Source organism: Panthera tigris, chromosome D4, assembly GCF_018350195.1.
Source record: "Panthera tigris isolate Pti1 chromosome D4, P.tigris_Pti1_mat1.1, whole genome shotgun sequence".
Classification (NCBI taxonomy): Eukaryota; Metazoa; Chordata; class Mammalia; order Carnivora; family Felidae; genus Panthera; species Panthera tigris.
Window position 1 is genome coordinate 5430690 of NC_056672.1, and position 25078 is coordinate 5455767.

A 25078-nucleotide genomic window follows, 5' to 3' on the forward strand; every position below is an offset into this window, starting at 1 on the left:
AAGGAGAATGGGGTCCAAGCGCAAGCCTCCGAAATGCCCTTGGCACAGAGCGCTAGGAATCCCATAGAATTCGCCAACCACAGCTTCTCTGGGCAGGTTCTGAAGCCGCTGAGAAGAAGGTTCACTAACAGTCTGCTGGATTTAAGATTCATATTTTTAAAGATTATATGCATGTGGAATTTTTTCCATTATATATTACTGACTAGAAAAAGCAAGATAAAGAACGTCACGTCAACTATGGTCCCAATAGTATATGAGTGAGCGTGTCAGTTTGTAAACGGGTAGGAGATGGCTGGGTTACCTCCAAGGTGGGATTAGATGTGGGTTAGTTGTGGGAGAAGGTGGAAAAAGGGGAGACGGAGGGATCCAAACACAGAACATAGAAGGTCTTTAGGGCAGAGAAACTATTCTGTATAATATTACAATAATGGATATGTCAGCATACATCCGTCCAAACCCATAGAATATACAACACCAGGAGTGAACCCTGTTGTAAACTACAGATTTGCGGTGATTATGACATGTAAAGGTAGGTTCATTAATTTTAACAAAGGCACCACTCTGGTAGGGACTGTTGCGTGGGGGGAAGAGGGGCTTGTGGTTGGGGGTATTTGGGAAATCTCTGTACTTACAGTTTAATTTTGCTATGGACCTACTCTAAAAAGTCAAGTTCATTAGCTAAAAGAAAAAAGCCTCTTTACACTATGGTAGTCGCGAGAGAAGATGCTGCTTCATGAATCAACTCCATACTGTACAAGCCCAAAAGGAAGCTTTGAGATCACCCAAACCAAACTGAAAAATTCTGGCCCTGGGCAACCAATCCTCCTGACGCCCAGCCCAAATTCATATAAATTCTATAAGGCTGCTGTTAGAAGTACACTCCAAATTCTCTATAATTCAGAGGCCTCTTACTCTTAACTCATACATTTTTCTGGAGCCAAAACCTTGTTGATAACTGAAAATATCGCCAGTAGGTCGAACATTTTCACATCGCACCGCCAGACAGGTGATCGTTCCGCAGCAAATTAAAGGAGCACGTGGACCAAACGTCATCACGAGTAAGAGTATAGCAATTACAGATCAGCAAACGTTCAAGAAGCGTGAAAAAAGTCATATGTAAAAATACACGTGTCTGTATACACACCTTCTTCTATCTCTCTGTGTATACATAGGTGTCTACACATGCACGCACATTTATACTTAAGTAATACACATCCTTGAATAAAGAGAGTTGATCACAGCCAATGGCTTCTTCCAGCAAGAGTTCAAGAGATCGAATACAAGTATAATTTTTATTCACTTTCTTAAGTATTATTATGTCTGTGATTTGACTTTAGATTTTATAGTCAAGGCTTCTCGTCCCCAAGCCCCATCATCAACATACATGACCATACCTGCCCTCTTTGGCTACCACGTGTGACCATTTTCTGATGGGGACAAGCTATATGTGCAGGAAATCTTTTTTTTTAATGTTTATTTATTTTTGAGAGAGAAAGAGCTTGCGTGTGTGCATGAGAGAGGGAGGGGCAAAGAGAGATGGAGACACGGAATCCGAAACAGGCTCCAGGCTCTGAGCTGTCAGCACAGAGCCCAATCCCGGGCTCGAACCCATGAACTATGAGAACTATCTGAGCCGAAGTCAGAAGCTTAACCGACTGAGCCCCACCCCCCGGCACCCCAGATCTGCAACTTACTGGTTTACTGATGTGTCACCCTTGCTCCGACCCTCGCTTACTCAGGACTGGTACATATGGGTGGCTGACCCAGCTCAGTGATGAGTTGTGCGACGGCTCTGTTTCTCCATAAAAGCAACATATGGTGAGTGTTATACGTTGAGTTGTGATTCTGCTCAACCTTCGTTGACCTGACTCCCAGTATCTCAGAAAGTGACCTTATTGTATAGTTAAGGCAAGGTCATGGGGCAGTAGATTGGGTCCCTAATCCAATATGACTGGTGTCCTGATAAAAAGGAGGAATTTGGACACAGGGACAGACACGCACACGGGGAGAATGTCAGGCGAACATGAAGACAGAGATCCGGTGACACGTCAACAAACCAAAGGACACCAAAGATTGTTGGCAAGCCACCAGGATCTAGGAGAGAAACTTGAAACAGACTTCCCCTCGCAGACTCAGAACCAGACCTGCTGGTATCTTCGTCTTGGACTGACAGCCTCCAGAGCTCTAAGAAAATAAATACATTTTGTTCTTGTTTGCTTCCTTTTTTAAGCAAGCTGGCTAGCTGGCTAGATAGCTAGCAAGATAAGGAACACGGTATCAGTATGGTCCTGGTGGTGTGTGGGTAGGTGTGCAGGTTTGTATACAGGTGGCGAAATGCTAGGTGTCTGGCTTACCTCTGGGGTGGGATTGTGCGTTTCCTGCTGATAAAGAGACCCTTCAGATTGATCTTTTTCTCTACGGTGGGGTCTTATTATCAACATTCTATTTCATGTTCCGTTATATTTTTTAAAAGCTATAATTGCCGTATTTGTGGGATAAAACTAATAAAATCTATTAAAACTGGGTGCACAGAAGTAAAATGAGTAAATACATCATTGCCATCTCCATTTCCTTACACTGATAAGTATAGTTGAAGGATCTTACTTCCTTCTTATTGAGAGAAATCTTAAGGTAGGAAATATTCAAGTTATTCTCAAGAAGGAAACAAATTTCCTGATTTGACGATTTGCCTCAATTTTCCACTTTCGTTGAAGTGCTAAAGTTTTCACCGTCAAAAAATGTATATGCTCCGGTTGTTAAAAAGAAAACCACAGGCCCAAAATGATGTCACTTACGTGAAGGACCCACGTCAGTAAATCAGGAATTACTACCTACCTAACCTAACCACAGTTTCACTCCCACCCTGCTGTCCCAATCCAGTCCCAATGCAACGTAACCTTTAGCCAACCAAACTGGAATTTCTTGGGCAACACTAGGAGGTAATCCCCTGATAGATCCCTTCTATTCCTCAGGAGGGGAGGTTTGCCTAAAACAATGCATTCCTTGCTAATAAATTCCTTTTTCCCACCCTCTCATTGCCTCCTTTTTGTACAGCTCTTTGGAGCGCCCTCTACTTGCTGGTAGGATGCCGGCTTGCTCATGAATCATTTCATAAAGCCAATTAGATGGTTTACATTTACTTAGTTGAATTTTGTTTTTTAACACAGCGTTTAGATTTCTGTTGATCAATGATCACCCGCACTCTTATTTTTAAGGGCCTAAGAAGATTTTTAGGCAAACCCTACAAGCTTCTTTAGTTGACTTTTCATTCTATAGTAAAATTTCAAAAATAAAACAAACGAACAAAACTCCTTACTGAAATAACAGAGTGGTTCTCCTATATTTAAAAAGAAAATGCAGAAACAACATTCCCCAAAACTTTCCATTAACCTAAGACAATTTGAATAATAACCTAAAGACAATTTGATGACAAATGAGAAGGAAAAAATTAGAATTGCTAATTAAAAACAAGCTTATTTTAACAGGAATATCACTCATCTGTGTACATTCTAGTCAATGCCTTCACATTTGGTTGTTTGAAAATGGCACATTTACGAGTTTATAAAAGTTCAGCATTATATGAACGGAAATGTCAATGCATATGTTCTTTGCTAAGAATGAGAAATTCACCTCTTCACTTTCAAATTTAACTTTTAAAAACACGAATATAGGGGCACCTGGGTAGCTCAGTTGATTAAGTGTCCGACTTCAGCTCGGGTCATGATCTCACGGTCTGTGAGCTCGAGCCCCGCATCGGGCTCTGTGCTGATGGCTCAGAGCCTGGAGCCTGCTTCCGATTCTGTGTCTCCCTCTCTCTCTGCCCCTCCCCTGCTCACACTCTGTCTCTCTCTCTCTCTCCAAAATAAATAAACATTTAAAAAAAGTTTTAAAAAGACACGAATATATATTAATTGAGTAAAGATTCATTGTCTTGTAGGTCAAGTGGTTCATCTCCTTGTAGGTTTTTTTTCTAAGTGATAAATTCTCTTGGGAAAATCCAGTTTTTGTTGTTTATCATTATATGACTAGTGCCACTTTAAACCAAAGAATTTCTTACTAAATTAGCCAACAGAACATATAACTTTCTTGCACTTTTCAAATACGTACTTCAGAAACAGCAAGCAATATTTTTGAAATGACAAGTGAATGAATATTATGTAGCACTCAGCCATAAACAACTTCACAGTCCAAATAAAATCTACCCTATAAATTTTGTATTAAAATTGAATGTCTGCTGGAAATTTATCTGTTCCCAGAATAAGGAAGGGCATTTTATGATTGAGAGTTATATTAATCATACATGGATTATCAACTTTCAGGTTCACATAATAATATTAAAATTCTGTCTAAACATCTTATTGAAGGCAATGCTACCCAGAGCGCTCGATTTTTTGAGGCGGACATAAAATACGGAGATCTGTGTGGTGCAAGGGGGTGATTTGTTTCTAGGCTGAGGAAAAGGAGTCAGTGAAGAAAGAGGGATGAGACATAGGTGATATTTGGCATAATGGATGGAGCAAATTTTCAGAGCTGACAGGAGGAAGCAGGGTAAAGACGACTGCGTGTGGGAGAGAGCAGGCATCACTGGAGATCTTGCTCAGAAAGAGGAGCTGTTGAAAAAGGAGACTTCTTGAGGTTGGGAGAGTGGAATTTGAGGAAACATATCCAGATCCGTGCTCTCTTAGAGGAGAGCCGGGAGCAAGGAAGGTGGTCATGAACTAGGCGATATGAAGACTATGTCGCTGGACTTCCTAGGGCATGAAAACACACACACACAACATAGACTTTTATATGCTGGGCAAAACCGTGGGGACCAATGATACTAGAAGTTATAAATTTGCAGAGGACCGAGTTTGCTGCGGTGTGTTTGTATTATTTTGTCATTTTTGCCGGAAGCGTAGAGAGGAGAGACATGGGGTTCATCCAGGATCGGGGACTGTCGTGATAGAAATAGCCGGAAGTCAACAAATGTGCAACTCTGGATAAGACAGGCATGGCTACCGTGGTCCCAGCTGGCCACGATCACAGTGGGTGCAAAGCCCAGGGAAACAGAGAGACCCCCCAACGGCACAGGGCAGAAGTGGCTGGAGGCAGGTTTCTCAGGAAAAACTGGAAGGGACAGGAAGTCTCTGCCTACACGAACCACTGCGAGGGCTGATGAGATTAATCCTGAGTTTGAGATGAAGCCTAAATTGAGGTTATTTATTGCGTTTAAAACCTAATGAGGGATATGCTGTTTTAACTGAAAGCTTTCCTCCAGAGGATTTAACCTAGCCGTGTACCTTGGACTTGAGTTTTGGAAATGTTCATCAATCATTGTGCAGACTTCTGCTTCCGAGCTCACAGGAGGTGGATGTCCCACGTGGCAATGGCCTTCAGTCCCGCTGAAGCTACCGCCCCATTCTGGTTATGTCCTATTTGCTAACGCTACTCTTTGGGCTGGGCATTCTTTCCTGGGGGACACCCTGTTACAGGTGTGGCTCGGTCTCTCATTCCAGCTGTGATCAGGGTCTCATTCATGAACCGCGAGGACCATCTTCCAAAAGCTTCTGTGTCTGTTCAAGAATCTCTCCCTTCGTGTTTGTTTTTCTTTTGGTTTTTCAAGTCAGTTCCATTTACGGATGAACTGTGGGAAAGAAGTGTGCCACGGCAACAGACGCCAACCTTCCATCTGTGGTCCTTCTGATGCCTCCTGATGCTGACATTCATGGGCAGAGGGTAGGGCCAAGCTACTCTGGCCGGTGACCCATCGCAGTTTGAATTCTGATCGGTTTTTAATGACATTTTTTTTATTTTTGACAAGGCACACTTCAATGCAGAACAAGGTTAATAACGGGCTTTTATTAACAGGATGTTTATTAATGGTGGGTGCAAGCGGTGACAGCCTGATCATCTCAGGTATGTGGTCCCGGGTGACCCTCAAAGCTGAAGTCAGTGTTAGCAAACCACAAGGGGCTCCTTCCCTAGTAGCTGTATCTCTTATGTTCCCTTTAACTATTAATACAGTTACTTAAATTGTTCTGGCTCTACCCCCCTGCCCAAAGGTATAAAACAGTCCATCAGATAGTTTAATACATATTCCTTCGTTGATATTCAAAACTCCTGGAAGAACAGTACATGGAGTCCTGCCAGCCCCCACAACCTTGGCATTCGCTTTAGCTGGTCTACATAAAAAATTAACCAGCCTTTTAAAAATGCAGCCGTGTGCTACAGTGGCTCACTGCAGTTCTGTCTTTCCCTTTCCCACAGAGGATTCAAGCACATTTCCAATGAATCAGAAGTTTGGACAAACCAGACATATGTAGCATTATTATCATTTCATTTTAATGGATCCCAAATATTCAAGATCTTTCCTTGCTCCAAGGAAGCCCCTTAGACACAGAGAGATGCTTTGGAAGCTATCTCTACCTTGAATACCAAAGCTTTACTTGGGCGGAGTTGGATTAAAGAGGATTGGTAGGGTCATCAATGACGAGGGAGCTTCACACTTTACCTAGACTTTCACACATTTTATTTCATGGAGGTCAAAGTACTCTTCGGGGGTTTAAAAAAAATATCTATATCTATATCTATATCTATATCTATATCTATATCTATATCTATATCATCTATATCTATCTATCTATATCTATACCTATACCTATACCTATATCTATATCTATATCTATATCTATATCTATATCTATATCTATATCTATATCTATATATTTTCTAGGGGTGCCTGAGTGGCTCAGTTGGTTAAGCATCCAACTCTCGATTGTGGCTCAGGTTGTGATCCCACGGTTCATGAGATCAAGCCCCGCATCAGGCTCTGTGCTGATAGCATGGAGCATGCTTGGGATTCTCTCTCTCTCTCTCTCTCAAAAGTAAATAAATAAACTTAAAAACTAAAAAATAAAATACATATATTTATAAATAAATAAACAAATAATGAAAAATACATATTTCAATGGTATGTCCTTACCACTTCTTATTTTGTGTGTTTGGCCTTCTCCTTATATTCTTAATCAGGTTGGCTAGTAATTTGTCTATTTATAGATATTTCCAAAGCCCAGCATTTTTCACTAATTAAGTCTGCTGCTGTATATTCTCCACATCAGTAATTTATGCTCTTATTTTTATTTCTTTCCCCATGCCTTCTTCTAGTTTATGTTGTTGTCTTTGTCTAATTTTTTTTTTTTTTCTGAGCTGGGAATTTAACTCAGTAACTTTAATTATGTAAATGTGCATGCTGATGGTGTTCAGTGCTATTAATTTCCCCCTGATCGTTGCTTTCTGGTGTGTGGTGTTCTCATCATCTTATTTTTAGAAAATTCTGTAATTTCAGCTTTAATGTCCTCTTTCGCTCAAGGGTGGTTCAACAGAAGGGGTTTATTAACTACCGAGTGGAAAGGCCTTTGTGCTTTAATTTCCAGTTTTATTGCAGACCAGAACATGCGGATGTTTTCTCTATGACCATACAGCCACACACACACGTCTCATGGCGTAAAATAAGAAATAAGAGCTGCTTTATTGTCTGGTATAGTGTTCTCCACACGTCCTCAAGATCTAGCATATCGATGTTGGCTAGCTTTCTTTCGTCCTTCAAGCTCTTTGTTCACGTGATCTGCTTTGGCCTGCGAATATAATGGCATTTTCTATTATTAGTGTATTTCTGCCATGTTTCCTTCCAACTCCTGAATTTGCCGCCTTATAATGTGGTTTGCTATGTTTCTTGGCTCATAAATATTCATACATATTATACTTAGCGAATTGCGGCTTTTGTATGAAAAAGTATGCGTCTTGCTTACATTTCGTGATTTTTGACTTGAATTTACTTTGTCCGATGTCAGGGTAACTGCCTTTGAGTTTCCATTTGTTTTGTCTGACTTTGTCCACTCCTTTGTTTTCAGCCTCTTTAAATCATTTCTTTTAGTTTCTCCTATATGGAGTATATATGAGCCAGATTGAAAATAGCCCTTTTCCTTTTGATAGGTGAGTTAAGTCCATTCACCTTTACTGACATGGCTGACATATTTAGTCTTAACTTTGTCATAAAATGTTATCATTTTGTGTATCTTTTTATATTTTCCATGTTCTTACTCTATCTAATGTAATTTTGTCTTTTACTTTCATTTTTTTCTGATTTCAATCACCTCTCTTTTCATTACTTCCTCCTTTTTTGTCCACTTCTATTCTTTGTTTTTCAATTTCTAATTCAACGTTGTTTGTTTTTTTTTCAATGCACTCAGATGCTTGTTCACATATGTTTATTTCCATGTGGGATGTTGCCTTAGACTTTTATTCTGTCCATTAATATTTCTGTGATGGGAGTTTTCTTCAGTTGACTTGCATTGAATTTTGTTTTCTAAGACTTGACAATAACACCATGTGGATTGGTTAATCTCTTCCTTGTTAATTCTGTAACTTTGGGCTATTTTACAAGATTCCTAGTTTAACATCTTCCTTATCTGTCAGTCTAGCCAAGCTGGGAGATACTTTAGTGGGTTATTTTTTGTTGTTTTTAGTGGGGAAAAATATCGTGTGTCCTTTATTTCTTTGACTCTCTTTTGTTTTTCAGAACTCTAAATATTCCCTTTTACTGAGGCACCTGGGTGGCTCGTTGGGTTAAGCATCTGACTCTTGATTTCAGCTCAGGTCAGGATCTCACGGTTTGAGAGATCAAGCCCTGAGTAGGGCTCTGCCTTGACAGTGTGGATCCTGCTTGGGATTCTCTTTCTCCCTCTCTCTCTGCCCTTCCCCAATTGTTGTCTCTCTCTCTCTCTCACTCAAAATAAATACATAGACATGAAAAAAATGGAATATATACCCCTTTTACTGGGTCCCCTTTTCCATTCAACTGCCAAGGCAAGCTTCTTTCTACTTGCCCTTCTTCGCCCCAAAGTGGCTCTGTGTTTTGAGGAATGTCTCTTCAAACAGGGTGTACTGGTATGTCTTTTCTCTGAGGCCCACTGGCTGAACTACCCAGGTACATTTTTCGTCCCTTTGGTACCTAATACGAACTTAGTCTTTCTGCCAGGAGTTTCAGACCACACTTCATTTTCTGAGGGCTTTCTTTTTCGATCTTGTATAGAGTGTTTTGTCATGGATGTCGTTGTTGTTATTGTTTTTATTCTGTCTTTGTCAAAAAGCCTGGTTACGTGGCTTTGTTAAATTCAGGGGTAAGATGAAAATGTGAGAGTTCACAGACTGAAATTTATTGTTTTTTCCCCCTGTTTCCTTAAAGATATTTTGAAGTTTGGGCAAGTGATTCTGAGGACATGGTTTTCGTGTAGGTTTATTTCGCCTTCTTGTTCCGCGCTACGTTTGGAGAAAATAGGAGAGACAGGAACATGGTCTACTGCTATTTTTTTCAGCTGTCCTGTTACACCTTCTGATACCGTTCCACAAACACCAAGGATCTGCACCTTTCCTTAGAAATCTTTTTCTCTCTCTGTTTTCCAGATCACATAACTTCTACCGACCTATTTTCAAAGTCACTGCTTCCTGTATCGTCTCTGTTCCAGTGTGAAGGCCATCGGCTGACAACTTTTTAAGATATTGTATGTTTCCTTAAGATAGTGAATTTTTCACTTGCAGAATTTTTATTTACTCTTTTTCATGGTTTTTTTTTTTGTTTGCTCTGAAGACATTTCCTTTTTAAATTTGTTATGAACATAGTTCCTTTATCTTATTGAGCATAGTTCTAATAGCAGCTGTGAAACCATTGCCTCCAAATTCCCACATCTGTAAACTCACAGTCAGTCTCTCAGTTGGTTTCTCTCTTAATAATAGGAAACTTCATGGGGCGCCTGGGTGGCGCAGTCGGTTAAGCGTCCGACTTCAGCCAGGTCACGATCTCGCGGTCCGTGAGTTCGAGCCCCGCGTCAGGCTCTGGGCTGATGGCTTGGAGCCTGGAGCCTGTTTCCGATTCTGTGTCTCCCTCTCTCTCTGCCCCTCCCCCGTTCATGCTCTGTCTCTCTCTCTGTCCCAAAAATAAATAAAAAACGTTGGAAAAAAAAATTAATAAAAAAAAAAAATAATAGGAAACTTCTTTTCCCCTCATATATCAAGTGATTTGGGATCAGATCCTAGACAGGGTAAAGTGATATTGCAGGGACTCTGTTATTGTTCTCCAAAGACTGTTGGGGGTCTGGTTCATTTGTTTTACCAGGAAATTGACTTGATTGAACACAAAAAGCTAAATCCTTCTCTTCAGTACAGGCTCATATCCTGCTTCTTTTTTTTTCTTTTCAAATTTTTTTTAATGTTTATTTATTTTTGAAAGACAGAGAGAGACAGTGTGAGCAGGGGAGGGGCAGAGAGAGAGAGAAAGACACAGAATCCGAAGCAGGCTCTGGGCTCTGAGCTGTCAGCAGAGAGCCCGACACGGGGCTCAAACTCACAAGCCGTAAGATCATGACCTGAGCCGATGTGGGACACTCAACCGACTGAGCCACCTAGGCGCCCCCTGCTTATTTCTTTTGAGCCTAGTTCAGGTGCTTAAATTCTGTTCCATTTATGCATAATTTAGTAATTAATCAGAGATTTGAAAACCACTGTTACGGAGAATTTGGGTCTCTACTTCTCTGACTCCCTGGATTACCCCTGCTCTATTTCTGGAATAGAGACGGAATAATTTTCTTTTTTGTAAAGAATTCTTTAAGTTTTTATTTACTTATTTTGACAGAGGGAGAGGAAGTGCAAGTGGGGGAGGAGCAGAAAGAGAGAGGGAGAGAGAGAGAATCCCAAGCGGGCTCTACACTGTCAGGGCAGAGTCCGATGCGGGACTCGAACTCACAAACCCGGGATCGTGTCCTGAGTTGAAGTTGGATGCATTTACCTTCCTACCACATTGATGTAGTTGCTAATATTTTAAGAGTGACTGAATTTTTGGACTTCAAGTTATGTGGTTTCAGGACCCGCCTACTGTCATAGCTGCTCAAATGATTTAAACAAGGAAATGTAAAAATGAAATAACTAACAATTTAATTGCACTTTATGTTTGTGATGCAGTTGTTTGACAACTCACAATGACCCGGGTAAGGACGTGAGCAACTAAAGTTCAGAGAAGTAAAGAAATTTTTAACCGCTGGTTTTGGAACTTGAATGCAGTTCCCCAAATACAAATAATATTCTAGTTCATTGTCCTTCCCTTTCTTCTGAGGAAGAATACTACGCTCGATAGAAACTTGTTTACTTTTGTCATTTTCCCACCACTCCAAATATAAAATTAAGGTAAATTATACTTAACCCTCAGATTAAATGATATTTACTTTATTTATTTATTTTTCTGAATGGTGTTTTGCCCGGGGTTGGCGGGGGGGGGGGGGGGGGGGCGGGGGGCGGAGAGCTATGTGCCTTGATTCTGCACCCTGTGGTTTTTTTCTATTTATTTTCTTGTTATTTCCTGTCTACTTATTTTCTTATTTGGTTGCTGCTGTGAATACTAAAGGGAAGCCAGGTTGCTAAATGTACTGGTGTGTTGAAAACACAACCTGAGTATAAGAATTGGGGAATAGGGACACCTGGCTGGCTCAGTCAGTTAAGTGTCTGACTTCGGCTCAGGTCATGATCTCTGGGTTCACGAGTTTGAGCCCCGCGTCGGGCTCTGTGCTGACGGCTCAGAGCCTGCAGCCTGCTTCGGATTCTGTGTCTCCCTCTCTCTCTGACCCTCACCAGCTCTCTCTCTCTCTCTCTCTCTCTCTCAAAAATAAACATTAAAAATAAATTAAAAAAAAAAAGAATTGGGGAATAAACTTGCGCAAGTTGAAGAGACTGGTGTTCCAACCATGGAAGAGGTTGGGGTCTTGAACATTTTATTTAATTAAATGGAACTAAGGTGTCCACATGGAACTTGGATAAATGTGGCTGTTCAGTTTTGGTTTTGATTGAATAGGACCAATTATGATGCATTTTTACTGAGTTGTGACTCTGTAGTAGGATTAATGATTCACATAGACAGAAAGCATAAAAAAAATTGCAAAGCAAAATTAGTACTCCTGAAGGATTTATAAAAGTGGAATAGACCATGCTGTTGACTCATGATTCATATTTCCCACGACTAAGAAGCTGACATATTTAATAAAGGAGCAACTTTACATTGTTTTCTTGCTTTATATCTCCATGTCTTTATGAGCCTGCCGGCACGAAGCATCGTTTTTATTATTTACCATTTCTTTTGCACTCCAGATATATTATTTTCAGAATATTATCCCTAGTTAAGGCATGCTTATGTCATAGAAAACCAGAGACAATAGGTATCTCGATGACACATGCACATCTTTTCAAAGAAGAGACACACAATGCCCTCGGTTCGGACTCCAGAGAAAATGTTAGAATACTCATAAGTTACCAGGAATGATTTTCACTAAGAAGAGCTATAGCTTTGGTGAGGACAAATATCTTAAGAAGATTAGGCCGCTTGTCAATGTTCACTTGAGCATATACTTACGAACTCTGAGCGTTTTTAAAATGGTAACAGAGCCATTAGCCAGCGTGAGCACTCCCAACAAGACAAAGAACCTCCACCTAGCACGACTTGCAAGTCCAAGTTTACAGTTTCCTAGGTGAAATTTTTTCTTACTATTTAAGAGAAAGTTAGGGAAACCTCAGGTTTTAACCCAAGGATGTAGAGAAGTAGAAAGAGCATTGCTCCCATCTTTACTATAGGAAAAAGATGCAGACTGACGGCTGTAACTGAACCCATCAGAGAACTGACGTTGAAGGACAAACTGACCCAAAATCCGGAGAGACACCATATTGCCTGCAGGAAGAAACAGCATCTGAGCATTTGCTTACCTAGTAAAGACATCATGGGATGCCACATGAGCCAGTTCTAATGGATGTAGAGAAGAAGCACGATTAGGTAGATTTCGGTGGAGTGATAGAGACCATAAGGCTCCAATGGAAATGTTAGAAATAAAAAACACAGTAACAGCATGAAGAGTTCCTTCAATCAGCATTTCAAAGAAAGAATAATAAACTTGCAGACAGGTCATTAGAAATTATCCAATGGTTGTACAAAAAATAGGAAAGAATCCCAAAGAAAAAGCATCCAAGAGCTGTGAGAAATATAAGACAATCTAGGGGCGTCTGGGTGGCTCAGTCAGTTAAGCATCCAACCTCTGCTCAGGTCATGATCTTGTAGTTCTGGAGCTGGAGCCCCCCATGGGGCTAAGTCGATGCAAATACAAAGAAAATAATAAAAATGTTCAATTGAACCCTGAGAAAATGGAAAAAGGAAAAAAAAAAGAACAAACAGGAAAAGCAAAACATCTAGCAACAGGATAATCGAAAATATCAGTAACACTAGGAGCTGACGTTTTGAAAGGATAAAGGAAATTGACAAGCTTTCAGCTTATACTCTCCAAAAAAAAAACAAAAACAAAAACCAAAAAACAAAGAGGACACAAATAAAATCAGAAATGTAAGAGGAGACATTATTACTAATACCACAGGCATATAAAGGATCATATGAGAATACTATGAACAATTACATGCCAATGAATTGGACAACCTAAAAGAAATAGATCAATTCTTAAAAACATACAACCTACCAAACAGACTTATGAAGAAATGGGAAATCTAAACAGGCAGATTACTAGTAAGGAGATTGGATCAGTAATCAAAAACTTCCCAACAAACAAGAGTCCTGGACCAGAACAGTCTCACTGGTGAATTCTACCAAACATTCAGAAAATTAATACCCGTCCTTCTCAAAGTCTTCCAAAACGTAGAAGACAAACGTGTTCAAACTCATTGTAGAAGGTCAGCAGTGCCCTGATACCAAAATGAGGTTAGAATGTAACAAGAAAACAAAATATAGGCCAATATCCCTAATGAACATAAATGCAAAAACCAACAAAATATCAGCAAATCAAATTCAAAAATGCATTAAAAGGACCATGCACCACGATCAAGTGGGATATATTCTAGGGATGTAAGGATGATTCAAGTCCACAAATCTCTTCAAGTGATACACCACATTAGCAAAATGAAAGATAACAATCACACGATCATTTCAATAGATGCAGAAAAATCATTTAACAAAATTCAACATCCATTTGTGATAAAGACTCTCAACAAAGTAGGTATACAGGGAACATACTTCAACATAATAAAGACCATATATGATAAGCCCACAGCTAGCAGCATATGGTGAAAGCTACAAGCTTTTTCTCTAAGATCACGAACGAGACAAGGAGAATGTCCATCTCACCACCTTTATTCAGCATGGTATTATTGGAAGGCCTAGCCAGAGCACTTAGGCAAGAAAAAGAAATAAAATGCATCCAAATTGGAAAGGAAGAAGTAAAACTGTCACTGTCTTCAGGTGTTTGACATTATATATAAAAAATTCTAAAGTCTCCTCCCAAAAAATCTTTAGAACTGGTAAAAAAAATTTCACTGAAATTGCAGGATACAAACTCAATATACAGAATTGCATTTCTATACACCAATAATCAACTTTCAGAAAGAGAAATTAAGAAAACAATCCCATTTGTAATTGCATTAAAAAATAATAAAATACCTTAGAATAGATTTAACCAAGAAGGTGAAAGACTTGTACCCTGAAAATTAAAAGGAATCAATCCAAGAAATTGAAGAGACACAAATAAATGGAAGCTATTCCATGTTTATGGACCAGAAGAATTAACATTGTTAAAATGTCCATCCTATCCAAAGCAAGATACCGATTCCAAGTAATCCTTATTAAAATTGCAATGTCATTTTTTTCACATGAATAGAACAATCCTAACATTTGTATGGGACCACCAAAGACCTCAATTAGCCAAAGCAATCTTGAGAAAGGAGAACAAAGCTGAAGGTATTGTGCTTCTTGACTGCAAACCATATTATGAAGGTACAATGATTAAAACAGTATGGTATTGGCATAAAAACAAACACATAGATAAAATAAAGGAGTGAGCCCAGAAATCAGTCCGTGCATATATGGTCAATTTACAACAAAGGAGCCAAAATACATACTGGGGAAAAAACAGTCTCTTCAAATAAACGTGTTGGGAGATAACTCATACAACTCAATAGGACAAAACAAAAATCCAATTAAAAAATGGGCAGAGGATCTGAATAGAAATGTATCCAGAGAAGACATACAGATGGCCGACAGCAAGACGAAAAGGTGCTTGACATCACTGATCATCAGGGAAATGCAAATGAAAACCACATGAAAAATCACCTCACACCTGCTAAAATGGCTATCATCAAAAAATAAGAAATGACAAGTGTTGGTGAGTATGTGGAGTAAAGGAGACCCTAGTGTACTGCTGGTGCGAATGTTAATTGGTGTAGCCGTCATGGAAAACAGCACGGAGGGTCCTCAAAAAACTTAAAAGTAGAGCTAACGTATCTTTCTGCAATTTTACTTCTGGGTATTTATTCAAATGAAAACACTAACTCAAAAAGATATATCCACTCCCATGGTGATTGCGTTGTTATTTATAATATTCAAGGATATTCAAGGAAGGATCTAGATGTTCATTGATGAATAGATGAGAAAAAGATGATACACAGACACAATGGAGTATTATTCTACCATCAAAAGAAGGAAATCTTGCCATTTATGACAACATGGATGGGCCTTGATGGCCTTATGCTAGGTGAAATCAGTCAGAAAGAGAAAGACAAATACCATATGACCTCACTTACCTGTGCAATCTAAAACAGACTGAAGCAATCAAGCTCAAGGGTACAGAGAACAGATATGCAGTTGCCAAAGGCAGAAGCATGGGGAGGCAGGTGGATAAAATGGGCAAAAGGGGTCAAATAGTACAAACAGTATATACAAATAGTATAAAATGAATCAGTCGTGTTCCTATAACGTACAGTATGGTGACGATAGTTAATAATACTCTACTGCATATTTGAAAGTTACTGAGGGACTACATTTTAAAAGTTGTCCCTATGGGGAAACATTTTTTTTGCAACTATGCACGGTGACATATACCAACTAGACGGTTTCTGTTGACCGTTTTGCAGTATAGACAAATAACAAATCATTATGTTGTACACCTGAAACCAATACATTGTTGTGTGACAACTACATCGGAAAGCAAGCAAGCATTTGGTAATGTGTTTCTTAGAACAAGCTCTACAGAACAGATTATTGGTGTAACAATTATATAACTTTTGCTCCCCAAACAAGTGTAATGATAATATGGACTATGTCAGCCTAGTTTGTGAAATGCAAAAGATTGTGTTTGTTTCCATATCCTATGTATCGATAACGTAAATAAGCTTGCTTTGTTAGGCGGGCTCCTAAACTAGTACATTCACTTCCAAACAGCCTTAATGTTTATCGTGGTGCCAAAGTAATGCCAACATTATTTACAGATTATGAAAAATAAGGCTTGAGCAAACTAGTTGGATTATAATGAGTTTCCTAATCACAGAAATATTTATTGTGATGCAGTCCACACATATACTACTGCTCCCAATATTGAGCAAATATGATTAAGTTTTAAGTGGAGAAAAAATGGAAAAAAAAAGGAGAGAGAGAACGTGATCAGTTTATCAGATGCAGAAAAAAGACTGAACATCTATTCATTATACACACACACACACACACACACACACACGTAAAAAAGAACCCTCAGCAAACCTAGCCTTATAAAGGGAACCTTAACCGAACAAAGGGAATCTGCAAAAAACTTGCAGTCAATATCATGCCTAATGGTGAGATATTGACTGTTTTCCCCAAAAAATCAGGAACAAGGGAAGGACATTCACTTTCATTACTTGATTCAGTGGCATCGCTGTGTCCAATGTCCAGGCTCTGCTAAGTGTCCAGGCTGTGCCCAGGGTTCATGCCAGTCCCAGTGTCCAGCTGCAATCCATCCTGGGGTCAGGGCTTGTACTTGGACTCTGTGTAGATGAGATGCCTCTTAGGGGCACTGGCCAAGGATGTGCGTAGCACCTTATCACGAGAGTTTTTGTGGAAAGGTTGACCACATCCCACGCTGTCCTTCAGGGGGGGAAGAAAGATCTTTAGAGAAGCTTCTCCCGTGGAGGGGAGCGTGGCCTCTTGCTCTCTCCAGGGCTACCTGGGATCGCAGCTGATGACACCTCAGTTCCCATGGGTACGACGCCACTGCAGGAATGGACCAGGGTCTAACTTGGAGGGGAGTCTTCAGGGTGACTGACAATTTTGAGAAACAAATGCAACGATGATATCAAGAACTCTAATAACAGCAGTGATCACAATATGACTTTAAAGTGAGACATTTCTATCAATGTGTCACTCTTTTCTTCTTGTTAAAGGAGGCATTGGCTCTGTCTTCCTATTCTGACTCTGGAATCAGCAGTGATCTGATTAGGACCGAGAGTGTAGACAGGTGAGGCGTGACCTTCTGTCAATTAGCAGTTCAGATCTGATTCGTGGGAAATGTGCCATCTTGTCTATGAGCACATCTGTACGCAGGGGATACTCCACACTCGGATAAAATGTGGCCAAACTATAGCTATGTTGATCTCCGAGCTTTGCAATTAGCCTCATCAATACGCAATGCCTTTCACTGGATGCCGGATCGGGAGATTGGTTATTTCACTACAGAACTATTAGAAGCTGTATTTTCACTTGCTAAGAATAATTGTTTCTTTCTCAATAAGAATAATTATCCAGCTGCAGAATGAGCTCTCGGTTACAGTAGGACAGTGCAGTGGACCAGACCTGGGGGGTGGGGGTGGGGGGACATTGAGATGAAGCCCTGTGATAAGGCAGCTGTCACCAAGGGCCTCTGACTCAGTGAGGAGGGGCGCGGAGGGGAGGGGAGGCCAGGACTCTTACTCCCCATCAAGCAGAGTAACAGTGCCGTATCTGCCTTATTCATCTACACCCGGGGAAGGATTTAATTCACTGGTGTGCCCTGTGAACAGCAACAACTCACCACCCTAGGTATGAGGTCTTCTTGACTTTTGAAGTCTATGGTGAATCATGACTCATGACACATGAGTCAGCGTGATTATCCGATAATAGCACCATCGATGCTGTGAAATTAAAGTTGGAAAGGAGTGACCTTGATGAATGCCTTTAGCAACTCTCACAAACTTAAAGAAGTTGAGAAGAATTTTCCGTCTTCTCCAAGAATTGTATCTACTTTCTGACGTCCTCATTTCCCATGCAGAATGCTACTAATAGAATGAAACTAACGGTGGAAATAATTCCAAATTCAGGGACCTTTGGAAGCTAGGAAAGTACAATCCCTCACTGCTAGTGCACTGCTCACCGACACATCATTGCGCACAAACATATCCTGTCGCCCTCCACGATTAGAATAAGACCAAGCCTTGCAAATGAAACTCCAGCATAAACTGTTATTATATACTATCTGATTTAACATGGTTTCCCGTAAAGTTATTTGAAAGTCAATAGAAGCCTAGGTATGCATGTTAGTATTTAGGCAATTCTCCAGAATCATACAACTTTATGTGAATGTGTCTAAACAATTGCCAGTTTGGCCAACCATATATACTTTGTGGTTAGAAAGTTCAATAATCGTTCAATAGTGCAATCCACGATCGAGGAAAACTGAGATGACCCGGCGGTGCTAGGGAAATCCCTCTGGTTACCTTGCAAACCTACTTAGGATGAGAGAAAAAGCCAAAGTATTTTACGTCTTTCTAAAATGTAGAAACTCTTCCCACTTTCCCAAAACTTGATTAGATTTTAGTGCTGTGCGATGTGTAACATTTCCAGATTGGGCGGGGAAATGCCAAGGGGCTGCAAAAGTTAGACATGCGGGGCTTATCTCCAGCCCCTGATTTAATTGGTTCTCCGCTTGCACGTCAGGTTCGCAACTAACACTTTTTGGGGCACGACCACTACATGTCCCGGGCAAGGTTTGTGAAAGTTACCTGAGTACATAAAAGACACACGCCTCCAGCCGAAATGGAACCAAAGGATTGACTGCCAAAGAGAGGTCGGAGGCCTCCTCAGCGAATGGGAGTTTATAAAGTGCCTGTACCCAGAGTTCTGAAGTCATTTCCCACCTATTCCTTCATGAATCTCCCCACATCCTTGTGACACGTGAGGACCAGTTATCGGCCAGCATTAGATCCGGAAAGCGGCGCGGTGAGCTGTTGACAAGTACCCTGGGTGGGGACCTCCTAGGAGGGGGAATCAGTAAGACGAGTGACAAGCCCTCCCTGCTGATCTAACACGAACACGCTGCGGACAAGCTCTCAGTTCTAACTGCGACCAGTTCAGCAGTCTGCTCAATTACGCATCCTACTATGGGGGATTTGGATCACAGAATTTTTCCAAGAAATCCTGGGTGGGCTAAATCTGCACACAAAAGGGGAGCAAAAGGTCGAATAAAGTCACCTCCGCTTTTGAACAATGGGGACAGCCCCACTCACCGGAGTGAGTGTCCAGAGCCAGAACCATCCTCAGGGCACCCCCCCCCCCATCTGCAACTCACAATGTGGCTGGAGCTTGTTCATTTCCTTAGGCCAGTTAGACCTTGAGGAGCCGAAGACAGATTTTACTTCCTTCCTAGGAAACATTTTCATCAGTTTCTGTGAGTAGTTCTGGGGTGACTTAAGTTTTCAGCTGAGGGGAGCCGTCCCTTCTTGATAGCCGCGTGCTACATCAATCACGGCAGCGCATACATTTTAACAATTTACTCTTCTTAACAAAAGTGACTTAGGCATTTTTTTTTTTTAATTCAGGAAATCTACAAATACTAATGACTATTGGGAAATATTTGCTCAAGAGTTTGACACAGTTCTGAGTCATTTTGGTTTTAGTTCGGACACATTACGTTGACGGCAAGGGAGATCGACTCTTGTTAACTAATCATGTCGAACATTCTCCCGAAGCACGGGATAGTTGGAAAACACGGGATAGTTGGAAAGCATTGCATGAAGGATGCATGAAGGATGCATGAAGGATCCATGAAGGATGCTTTGAAGGTGCTACGCATTTTTGCAGCCTAGCCCTTGCCTGCTAGAAAAAGGGCTCTTTAGAGCGCGATTAACTTTGGCTCATGTGACCAGAGCGAAGTCTCTAAAGGAAGGGCGGCGAATGGAGATGGATGATGGAATCGGAGCACCATCTCCAGGGAGGCTGACCACATCCTGCCTGCCACCAGCTTCGGCCCACGAGGGTTAGACCAGCCATTGTCCCCGGGGACAGAGCAAGGTGAACGGAGGCAGATGCCTGGGCCTCGCTTGGCCGCCAGACACGAGGCGCAGCCCGTAATCCAGGAAGTAGCAGCAGCAGAGAAGTGAAGGAGCTCTGCGGTCGTGGCTCACAGACCTTGGGCGCATAGGGAATCCAAAACCGGTGTAGGCGTGTGGGGGGGGCGATGGTGGTGGGGCCTGCAGGGGCAATTTAAAAAGCAGAGAGACGCCGGGGTGGGGGGATGGCAAATGCAGGCACGTCGAGCCTACTGTGGCTTAAAGTGCTTCAGGCCCCTGCCTGCCGAGATCCAAAGAGCGAGATCCTTGCTTGCACCGCTCTCTGCTCTATACAGTCACAGACTCAGAATAATTGGGAGGCATGAAAAAGCCACAGACTCTTTCTGAACAAGTTCAGCCTTACTACTTGCGAGGACATGCAGTAATGAAGGAGCAGGTGACCAATTACTGGAAGAAAAGGTCCTGAGGAGACCAGGCTTCATTACCAGCTTGGAAAGATTTTTCCCTGCTCTATCAACTGCTTGTGTACCGATGCAGGATTCTCAAGAATTCGAGCCTCCTGTACAATACGTGCCCCTTTGTCATTGAAATGTAGTGTCTCTCCTCCCGTCTTTGATCAAGGATATATTTTTACCCTCGCACCCCCAAATCCCTTTTTTTTTAATCAATCAGAAGGTGAATATTAGCCAAGAATAGCTTTCCTGCAAGTAATTAGAGCCTAATTTCCTCAGCGTTGCTTTTATTTTCTGGTACCTCCAGAAGGAATGTCACAGTGAAAGCAGAAATGAGAAACAGGACCCTGCTGGGAAACCCTCAATACACACAAAGGGATGGGCGTCTCAATCCTAATGAAACCTTAGCGCCTGTCTTTGTAACCAGATTCTCCGGTCCCAGGTGTGCAGAGCCGTAGATGGGTTTATATTGAATTTGCCACACAAGAGCCATCTTTCTTCAGTGACATTCCATTTCCAGTTTCTCTGCCGATCATCAGTTTTCCTCAGAAGTCTGACACAAGTTATGATGTTTGGGCAGACATCAGGAAACAAGTCTCCCTTATCATGGACTGTGTTTCCAACAGTCACAGAGTGTCTTCCACAGAAGGAAAGTTCTGGAATGACAGGGAAAGTGGGCAAGAAGTTTACCCGCGGTAATGGTCCCAGCGCTGCCGGGACCAGGGTGTCGTCAAGCCACCTTCCCCCCCCCCCCAATCCCGGGAGCCAGACATGTGCAGGATGCTCCCGGCAGGGCTCCTGATGCCCATGCGGAAGCCTGCGTCCCCCACTGCAGAGCTGTGGGTACCGAGGGGAATCTGGATCATAGATACTTTCCTGCCTTTGTCGAGAATAAAACAGGGGCGCCTGGGTGGCCCAATCGGTTGAGTGCCCAGCTTGTGCTCAGGTCATGAGTTTGTGAGTTCATGAGTTCAAGCCCCACATCAGGCTCTCTTCTGTCTGTGCAGAGCCTGCTTCGGATCCTCTGTCTCCCTCTCTCTCTGCCCCTCCCCCACTTGCCCTCTCTCAAAAATAAATACAAATAATAAAAATTAAAAACAAAACCCTTCCCCTCCTCCTGCTGTGGGATCTGGAAAAGGTAGAGTTGGGTAGCAGTGGGACCCAGCCTGTAGGAAAGTCAAGACGGTCAGGGAGCTGGCAAATGTAAAAGGCCCACGGGGGATCTGCTACCTGAAAAATGTTCTTCAAAGAAAGGGAAATTAAGTCAGACTTGGTGGTACCAATTATATTAAGTGGCAGATCAAACTAGAAGAAGATCCATGGCTTGTGATGACTCCTACATACACGGGGGTGAAGGAGACAGCGGGGAGGAGACAAGTGGAAGCCATCTTTGTCCAGCGGCACTTCCTGCGGCTGTTGTGGTGTCGTGTTGTTGACCTCACAAAGTCATCTTTTGTGCAGCACGGATAATTTCCCTCTGAGGAAGCATCCACTTTCCTCCCAAGCCAGGGGGCATAAAATTGCCTCCAGAAAGGAAAGACTCAGGCTTCAGGTGGTAATCATTTCCTTTCAGACAGTAAATAAAGCACGCACCCACAAAAGTGGGTCTGTCACCAAAAGGACGGCCACCAGCCCCAGGGAATTGTTCTTGTCACAGACTGCTTGGAGTGCCCTCTCAGCTGGGAGGCAGGGCCATTCTTTAGCAAGAGGGGTGCTGCAAGGGTCCTTAGTTTGCTGGACAAGGTCCTGGGTCAACATCCTCACTGCTCTTTCTTTCCCACAGTCTAGACCCCCTTCTGTGCGTCTCAGTCTTTGTTCCTCTCCTCGCTGATCCAGGCTCCCCCTTCAGCTCCTTCTGGCCCTTCTCCTCCCAGATTTCCCCCAGGAAATCTTGACAAGAAAATCTCCACTAAATGCAAAGATGGCCCCAGACAATAGACTGTTTCCATAAAAGCTGGATTCCTGCAAGTTCTTGTCCTGAGGGGCTTTCTTTTGTTTAGACCATTAATCTGAATGAACAGCAAAAGGCCTTATCCAACGTAGGGTAAAGGGCAGCCACTACGGTAGGCGTGGGCTTCGAGCTCCTTCCTAGGAAGGACCCGTCTTCTTGCCCTCCTCAGGGGCGCTGTGGCCAAAACCAGCCAAAGAAATCCAGCAAGCAGATGCCTTGGGAGCAGCGCGTGCTGGAGTTTCTTTGGTTTGTTTCATAGCAAACACAACTACCTCAGGTTTTAACCCTTGTCTCCATCCTACTAACAATACCTGCTTTTCCAGGAAGCTGCCCAGCCTGCTCTGTCCCCCCCCTTTCCAGGTTAAGTTCCCAGGTTAAGTCCTCAGGTTAAGTTCCCCAGGATAAGTTCCCCAGGTTAAGTCCCCAGGATACAAAACACAGGAGGCACGCTTGGGTTTAGCAAAAAAAAAAAAAAAAAAAAAAAAAAAGTTCCAGACCTCCCTGTCTTGTCCGTGGGGCTCATACTCCCCGGGGACCGCTGCTCCTCCCCAGGACTCCCTGTCTCTAGTGCCCCTCCGTTCTCTTGGGTTCCACTGCGCACACCCCCTGAGCGTGCAGGGCACTGGCCTAGCTTTCTGGGTCACCTGTGCGTGCAACCCAGCATCCTGGGTCCCACACCAAACCCCGATCTCTCCACAGGGCACAGTCCGCTGGTCCCGGATCTGCTGGGAGGCTCAGCTCCTGGTTTCAGGGGCTCCCACCTGGCAGAGGACCACCGGGATTCATAAACACATCACCCGCAGTAAAATGGTCAAGAGCTACATAAGCAAATAGTGTTAGGAAGTAAGAAAAAAAAAAAGAAAAAAAAAGGACAGGATTAGGGGAAGCGAGAGATGGCCGAGACAATAGGATAAGCTCCCCAGAGAGGGTGACATTGGACTGAGACCTCAAGACAAGGGAGGGTTGGTGGGACAGGGGCAGGAGGGGCAGGGCGTCCCGGCTGCCCCCGGCTGCGTCTGCAGTCCTGGCAGATTGGCACAGGTGGGCAGGGACAAAAGACGGAGCTGCTGGCCTTGAGGTCAGCCACGGCTGTTTTGCCCTAGAATAATCCTGAGTTCAGTGTCCTCTCTGACTGCAGGCTCCCCCACTGGCTCACCCAGTCAGCACCTGCCTTCCACTCCCCCCACCCCCCAACTCCCTGTGCCAGCTCCTCTCTCCAGATGGCACTCACAGGAACGAGAGAGTCCCAGGTCCCCAAGGAAACCCCTCCAAAGACTCCCAAACAGGCAGGGACACTCGCTGGGCTGAAATGGCTACGCCCTCGCTTGGTGTTACCACCCTCCCCCGACCCCCCCGCGTTGTGCTGGTGTCACTGCTGATGCCAACATTATGACATGCATGTTAGTACACCCGTGTGATAACGTATCTCTATAAAATGTGATAGAAAACATGCCCCAGCAGAAAAGGACACCATGACCTGGAAACAATGCCGGGGGCATTAGTATCTGGTGACCTGGTGCTGAGTCCCATCTCTGTCCGACGGCTGTGTGATCTCTGAAGAGTCTCCTTGCCCCAGGAGTTTTCCCCCACGCGCTCTAGCATTTTGCATGAACGCAAAACACTGAAGTGTTCCACGTGTTGAAGAAAATACCCGTGGTATCTGGGTCTGAGCAGCTGCTCCATAGACAGCGATGACATCTCGCAGGAGTGATACCTGGGTGACGAATAAAGATGCTGTAGCTGAAAACCCCCTTCCTATTGGCAAACCACAACCTTATCGTCATATTAGGAAACACGCTCCAAAAATTAAGACAAAGTATGTCCTCGTCGCACAAGTTCTTGTCCTTGACGTGAGAGAGTTTGTCCTCTCACTTGGAAAACGTTTCCCGGGCTGAAAACTAAACAGGGGAAGCCATGAAGGTCTGTGAATACAAAACAAGCCTTAAGAGTGCACAAAGACAGCACAGTCTTCAGGTTGCTGATGGGTTTTGTGACAACTGGGAGTGGAGATGTGGGGGTTGGCTGTTCAGCGCCTGTCGGGTAAATCCATCACCCGGAAGCTACTGCCCAGATGGTTCTGGAAGTGAAAACCGTGGAGTCAGCCTGGCCGGGTGGCCTGGGCCTGGGCACCCGCAGAAGGAATGGGAAGAAGGAGAAAAGAGGCTGAAAGCAGGAGGTTTCCCTGGGAGCCAAAGAACTGCTGTTGAAAGCCCATTGTTGGCGAGAACAAGATTCCGGAAGGCTGCCCTTGACACCAGAACTGGGGTTGCCCGGGTGGCGATTCCTGCATCAGGAAGTCCCTCTGTTCCCGGAGTCATCTCCCAGGCTGGTCTTCAGAGCCTCCTTGTTCTTCCATTCTCCAGTCTTGTTCCCACCTTATAAGCTCATACTGGAAGGATCCTTCCACCCCTACCTTCAAGGCTAAAGTCCAAGAGGCGGGAGGACTCTTCTGCAAAGTCAACGAGTCCTAAGTGCAGTGATGATGTTGACCTGAGGACCTTGCACAGCATGCTAAGAAGCCTTTGATCTTTGG

At 43.0% G+C, this 25078-nt stretch overlaps 1 long non-coding RNA gene across 2 annotated transcripts in view; it reads right to left on the reverse strand.

Moving 5' to 3' along the window:
• LOC122233232 overlaps nt 1–24712 on the reverse strand; it is a 44393-nt gene extending 19681 nt beyond the window's left edge. For both annotated transcript variants that reach the window (XR_006210750.1, XR_006210751.1), the window contains exon 1: nt 24023–24712. This is a non-coding gene — a long non-coding RNA (uncharacterized LOC122233232). The remainder of the gene's footprint in view (nt 1–24022) is intronic.
• Between the last annotated feature and the right edge of the window lie 366 nt (nt 24713–25078).